Source organism: Grus americana, chromosome 11 (assembly GCF_028858705.1).
Source record: "Grus americana isolate bGruAme1 chromosome 11, bGruAme1.mat, whole genome shotgun sequence".
Taxonomy (NCBI): Eukaryota; Metazoa; Chordata; class Aves; order Gruiformes; family Gruidae; genus Grus; species Grus americana.
The window spans coordinates 24,020,708-24,027,071 of NC_072862.1; positions in this window are offsets into that span (position 1 = coordinate 24,020,708).

Genomic DNA, 6,364 nt, shown 5'->3' on the forward strand with positions numbered 1-6,364 from the left:
TATTACTGTGTCTTTTATTGTAAGAGAGATTTGCAAAACAACCTCAGTCACGCAATCTGTGTTTTCAGCCTCTGGAGCCTTCAGAGACCATGTATTTTTTAGCAGACAAAAGCATCTGCAAGTTGGTTTTGAGCATAAATAATTTAATCACATGATTACTATTCTTTTAAGTCAGGTGCTTATTTAAAATCCTAGCGAGTATCTCCTAGGGGCGGCAAACAAATGCACTGGTTTCAGTGGTGCTTTGGTTTGCTGCGCTTCTCCAGAGTTCTTGGTTGTAGGCAAACATTTCGCTTAAAAAGAGGCCATCAATAATGAAGGGAGATGAATTTTTACGGGCCGTCTCGGGAAACAGTTCGTGCCAGGTCAGCCGTTTACTTCTGTTTCGTAAGCTGCTGAGCTGAGTAAGAATTGCACGTGCTGCTCTGGTCGTTCTCGTCAGTCCCGCCAGCATCTCGGGCTGCCCGGCTCGAAATATTCCATGGAGCGGGTGACAACAGCGATAGTTCCCAGAACTGGCTTTTAAGTATTTGTCTTCTAAACCAGGTCACTGCTGAAGCTTATTCTGCAGCGGAGTATCACATCAAGAGGCTGAACTAGAAAGCACAACCCTGCTTATTGTTTTCCCCGCAGCTGTCGTTCGGAAGGGTTTGCTCCCTGGTTTGCGTTTATTCTGACAAAGGCTTTGCCCCGTTCCCGCGCAGCTCCCCAAGCCCTGCCACCCCGCGCTGGCGGAGGGGCCGGCTGCCCGGGGCACGGTGCCCTGCGCTCACCTCCTCCGGCCGGGGCACGGGCTCGCAGCTGCGGGTTACCCCGAGAGCTCACATGCCCCTTTGTTGTTAACGGCTGGAAGAGGCACGGTCATCTTGATCAGAGAGTTACGGAAGAGTTATCAGAAACGAGTGACAGGATCCGAACGCTGAGGTCTGCTTATTTTCTAGCTTACCAAAGGAGTTGGCCATTACAAGTTTTATCTGGTCCAGGAAATGCCACATGTGGTACCAATTTATGCACTGATTTACGTTTGTTTGTTTGTTTGTTTGTTTGTTTTTAAAATCCCCAAAAAACAATGTCAAAAGCTGTTATACAATATAACTTTGTCAAACCACAGGAGAACAGGCGCTACTGAAAGTGTGTTTGCTCACTGCAGGGCAGTGGGAACACTTAGAAAAAAACTGATGATATATTTTCTACATATAACTCATATCTTGGATAACCTCCACATCTGAACACACCGCTCCTTGAGAATCAGTCATCAGATCTCCCAGAAGGTTAGAGCCAGCGTAGGGCATAGAGAGGCGCCGAGCCTGGAAAGCAGCAGGCTCTCCCTCTCCTTAGCTGTTTGCACACAAAAATCCCCACATTGCTGCCAAATGACAGTGGTTCGCTTTTAAAGAAATGATTTTCAGGTTGTATACCTAAGTATAATATCTCAATGTCAGAGGTGGAGCCTCCCGCCTTTGCACGGCCAACCCTGCGCTTCTGCTACGAAATTAAAAAACGACAGCCCGCGAGCTGCTGAACGCTCCCAGCAGCTCCGCCACGCTGCCGGCAGGGAGGCGATGGAGCAGAACCAGTCCCGTTTCGGTCTTAAGACGACACGTTCGGTATTATCACTGCGACAGCAGTGCCCAGGAAAGGACGCTCCAGAAAGCAGCGTAGAGACCGCGTTTCCCTTTGAATTAGCCCGGAAACAAGTGGCACCCCGATATCGCCAGATGGTGCCCATTTGTAAATGACTTTTTTTTCCTTCAGTAGAAGGGAACATGGCTAACATCACTGAAATAATCTGACACAAATTTAACGACCTCACAGCGAGGTGTGTTCAGACAGAGGCTTTGCCCCAAGGAGCCACCCCAGAGGACAGCGCGTACCTGGGGAGAGGCGAGATGACGTTCTCCTCTGTGAAACAACATTGCAGCGCTTCGTTTTGACTTTAGAAGCTTTCATGTACAACAGCGCAGGGCACCCCGGTCAAAAAGCGGGCACACTCCATCTCAGGACTCAGCAGCGCTAAGCTCGAGCTCCGTACCCACTCGGGAGGACGTGTGGTGGTGCAGCCCCCCGAGCCGCTCGGTGCCCGGGGCCATCCCCCCGCCCTGGGGTGCTTGTTCCCTCATTGCTTGGGACCGGTCGCAACAATCGGTCACCTCCTGACGGCCTGGTACCCCTGTACCTCGGCTGTGGCCCGAAGGGGAGATGCCAGAAAAGTTCTGAGTCTGCACAGCTGGGGGAAGTACCAGAATATTTCACCATCCGAGCTGGGCCGGAGTGGAAAGTACCTGACAAGCGTCAGTTCTCTCGGCCCCTATAACCAGCGATTCTAAGCCAGACCCTCGGAGCTCTCCTGGATCGCAGCGGGCTGCGACCAGCACCACCACCCCCCCCCGCGCTGGGACACCGCTCAGGACCAAACTTGGTGAGAATCATCTGCCAGGGCGAAGGCAGCCTTCTCCGGCCTCAACTGCCGCCCGCGGAGGGATGCGGGTGCGTCGTGAACGCGTGCTCTGAACTCAGAGAGGGACGGCGTCACTGGGCGCTGGCTTCCTCCATCCGCCGCTCTACTTCCATGCGTGTTTAAATACAGACATTTGCCTTTATGGCTGCGGGTGACAAATAACACTGGCCCAAATATCTCTCTCTGGCTGCGTGGACCTGCATGTTTTGTGTTTGTACATGTGTATCTACAAACTTTGGTTTGAGATACCTTACAGTGAGTTACTGTCAGTCTTGTCATCTTCGACTCTGTAATTAAGTTGCTGTTTTGATCATAACGCATTTTACTGAATTACTTGTAAATCTTTAAATTAGCCGATCATTGAGTGCTGCTAAAATTCAACCTTTGATTTAACTCACCCTATTAATAAATTTTGAAGTGACTAAATTGTAACCATGTCAAAACATTTTCATCTGCGACACCATGCGAACGAGAAGAAAGTCTGCTGTGTCCCCAGTTCTCTGGACAGCCCCCCGCCGGAGCAGCAGGCTCTTTCTGCCCTGGGAAACCGAGACTTCGCTGCTCCACAGCTGGAAAATACATGGAGCAGGAGAGGAGCCAGTCCCAGCTCCTCGAAGGGAGCACCCCACGCACCCCAGTGTCACGTAGGGGTCTTGCTGCAGCCCTTCGATGTTGGCAGGTCATCGAGAGTCAAAAGCGAAGACAAGACATCACTAGAGCAAGAAGTAAAATAAATGCAAGAAAGCATTTGAGGAAGAGATAAATGACTGCGTGGCCACAGCAAGCTCTTAGAGCAGAGTTTCCCTCAGAGGCCGGGGTGATGTGTCAGCTGTACCCGGAGTTTCACCCGCGTCCCCATGGCCGTTTAGCCACAGCCTCACCTCGGAACACGCTCAGCAGCAGCGGGAGGGCCGGAGCGTGGGCAGAGCTAACGGGAACGCTCGCAGCGTTAGCCGGCCGCTGTCTCGGGGAGCAAACGCTGGCCGTGTCAGGTACATACGCAGCCAAACGGCTGGCGTGAAAAAATGTGCTTAAAGGCTGATTCTTCTGCAAGGAGGAATTTCGTATTTTCACACGGATTGAATGCTTTGCTCTGTACTAAAGGCTCACACTCACCCTCGGCCCCACTTTTCTAAGAGCCCTTGGCCGTGACATCATTGGGAGCGTTACCTACAGGTCATCGCAGGACGCGGTGTGATAAATAGTAGGAGAGACAGAATACAATCCTTTCAAGAATTTATCTAACTGATTATTATCCAAGGGTGATGACAAAAAAAATTACCTTCCCTGCTATTGGATGCGATGGATTATTTCAGTCTCACTTTCCTCCTCCTCTGCAGATTATTGAAGTGAAGATCTGGTTTCGTGGTTATTCCCGCTCCCCCTTGGATTATTTCATACCGAGAACTGCTTAATAACCGGGCTGCCTTCCCAAGGAGAGTGCCACAGCTCCCCAGCTGGGAACGGAGGCTTTCCAACGCCTGCTCATCAGGCAAGTTGGGCTTTGTCAGAGGTGGAGGTGGCAAAAACTCTGGCTACTTTTTCCTTCAGCCTCCTCCACCCCTCCTCCTCTCCAATCTCCCAGCTCAGAGGTAGCCCCAGCCCCTGTTTACGGTACGAGTTTTAATTAGTTAGGGGGTGAGCGGTAAATCTGGTGCCGTGATATGAAGAGCCACACCGGGACTCCTGCAACATTGCCAACCATTTCCACCAGTGCCCAAAATATTTGAGACTAACTCGGTTTCATCACCACCCAGCGTTAGCCCAGTTTTCTGGCATCGAGGATGACAATAATTTAAACTGTTGGCAAGGCCTCGTGTTGCACATTTGCGTTGGACTTGTGGAAGCTTGGGGGGGGGGAGATGGGACAGCTATGTGTCTTTACTCTGGGACAGGATTTATTTTTTTCTGTGTCAGAAAATATGATTCATCAGGCATGCCAGGGAGAGCATCGCTCAGGAAAGAAATGACTGTATTTCCCCCCGGGCCTCTCCATCGCTCCTGAGATTCAAATTCTGGGAATGCGACTTAACGAAATCAAACCGTATGGAGTGCACTGAATGGGGCGGCGTGAGAGCAAGCCACGGCGGGCCCGTCTGGGGCGGTGTTCTCCTTCACTCTGTAAAAGCTCCTTTTTCTCCATGCTGATACAAAAACCAAGGCTTGAAAGCCCCACATCCCGTGGCCACCCCGGTAGGTCTCCTCACATCTGGAAGGGACCACGGTTACCAGACAGAGATGCCGACATCGTTAGACCTGATGGCACTGGTACTATTTTGTTCAGTTTGCACGTTCCCCTCACTTGCACAGACAGGGTGTGATGGAATAATGAGTCGCCTTTTTCATGTTTCCAGAGCCAGGACCAGCCTAGACTCATCCAGGGCTGAATTTCATCCAGCTCCAAGTGAGGAATTTCCTTCCTACTTGTTTTCTTAACAACTCCGTGCGGGTCCAGACGAGTTTCACCTGTGCTCCCTGCCTGGGAATACCCTGAAAGACGCCTTTGCAACTCTTTCATAGAAAACTGCCATATATCTACAGCATTTTTATTTTTTTTCTGCTATCATTTTACCTGCTATACCTGGACTTTGAATTTGGTTCCTACCTGCCATAAACTATCTTCTACCCCCTGGCAGGATGGAGTTTTTCCAGAGGAGCGAGAAGCAGCAGTGCTAAATCGGGGTGACTCTGAGCCAGCTCCAAGATGCTCCCGTGGGACCCCAGAGTGAGGGATGAGCCTCTTCTCCCCTCCGCAGGCCCTAACCGCACCTTGCTGCTTAACCACAAACCGGCACAAAACTAAAGCCCAGCGGGCACGGAGCGGTGTGTGATTTAAGGGTGGGAGGACAGGCTCCTGTACTTGCCTTGTACCCCCTCCAGGTGAGAGAGTCAGAAGCCGGTCCAGTCCCAAGCGGGCAGCGATGGGACGAGAACGTCCCCTCTGCAGGACCCTTGATCCACCAGAATGCAGCCGGGCGTGGGGCAGAGAGCAGAAGCTGCCGAGAGCACCTGGAGGTGCCCGTCTGGAGCCTGTGACACACCTCGAAGCATCCAGCACAGCCGCTTACGGGTCAGCGCTTGTCTCCGCGTAACGGGTCCAACGTGGCGTTTGAAGGTAGTGATGAGCGCTAGGTTCTCCTCTCTCAGTGTCCAGGGAAAAGCGTGAGAGTGGAGCTCCCGCCGAGCTCCCGGCCGGTGCAGCACGGTGCCCATGTCCCTCGTGCCTCCCCTTGCTCCCCCGTGCCAGCAGCCTGAGCGCCAGGCGGGGTGCAGGTTACCGTACCCCACCGTGGCGGGGCCGGGCGGCTCCGTGCCGGCTCTTCTGGCAGGAGAGAGGGGCAGGAAACCCCAGCTCTGCTCAGGAGCAACACTTTGGTTTGGACAACTGTGAATTTTAAAAATGTGCTGTCCTTCTAAGCGAGGACATGCCCCAAGCTGGAACTGGTAGGATGGAGAACGCAGATTTATTTTTTTTTCTTCTTTTCTGTCCCTGAAAATACCCAGCATCCACATTGTGCTTGGGAACCTTGTTAAAAAATCTTTATTAGAAGTGAGACACCCAGGCAAGTGGAAAGGGCACCCCAGGACACGGAGGGGTGGGAGAGGGACAGCGGGCCGAGCGCTGCAGCGGCGGGAGCAGGGTAACACACCTCTCCCAAAGGTTTCCAGTTTGCTGCTCGGCCACGGGGAGATCTGGAAATCTCACTCTCCGTGGGGGGGGGGTTTCCTCCAGAGAGATGAGAAGCGTAACCCAGCTGTCCGCAGCCATTACGGATCAGGAATATTTAGGAGGTACGGGCATTTTATTTTCAACCTCTGCTAGGAGATTTTAAAATTAATTTGCTCAGTGCAGACAGAGGAAAAATAATCTTGGATCTCTCCCTTTCTGTTAACGCAAGAGCTGTG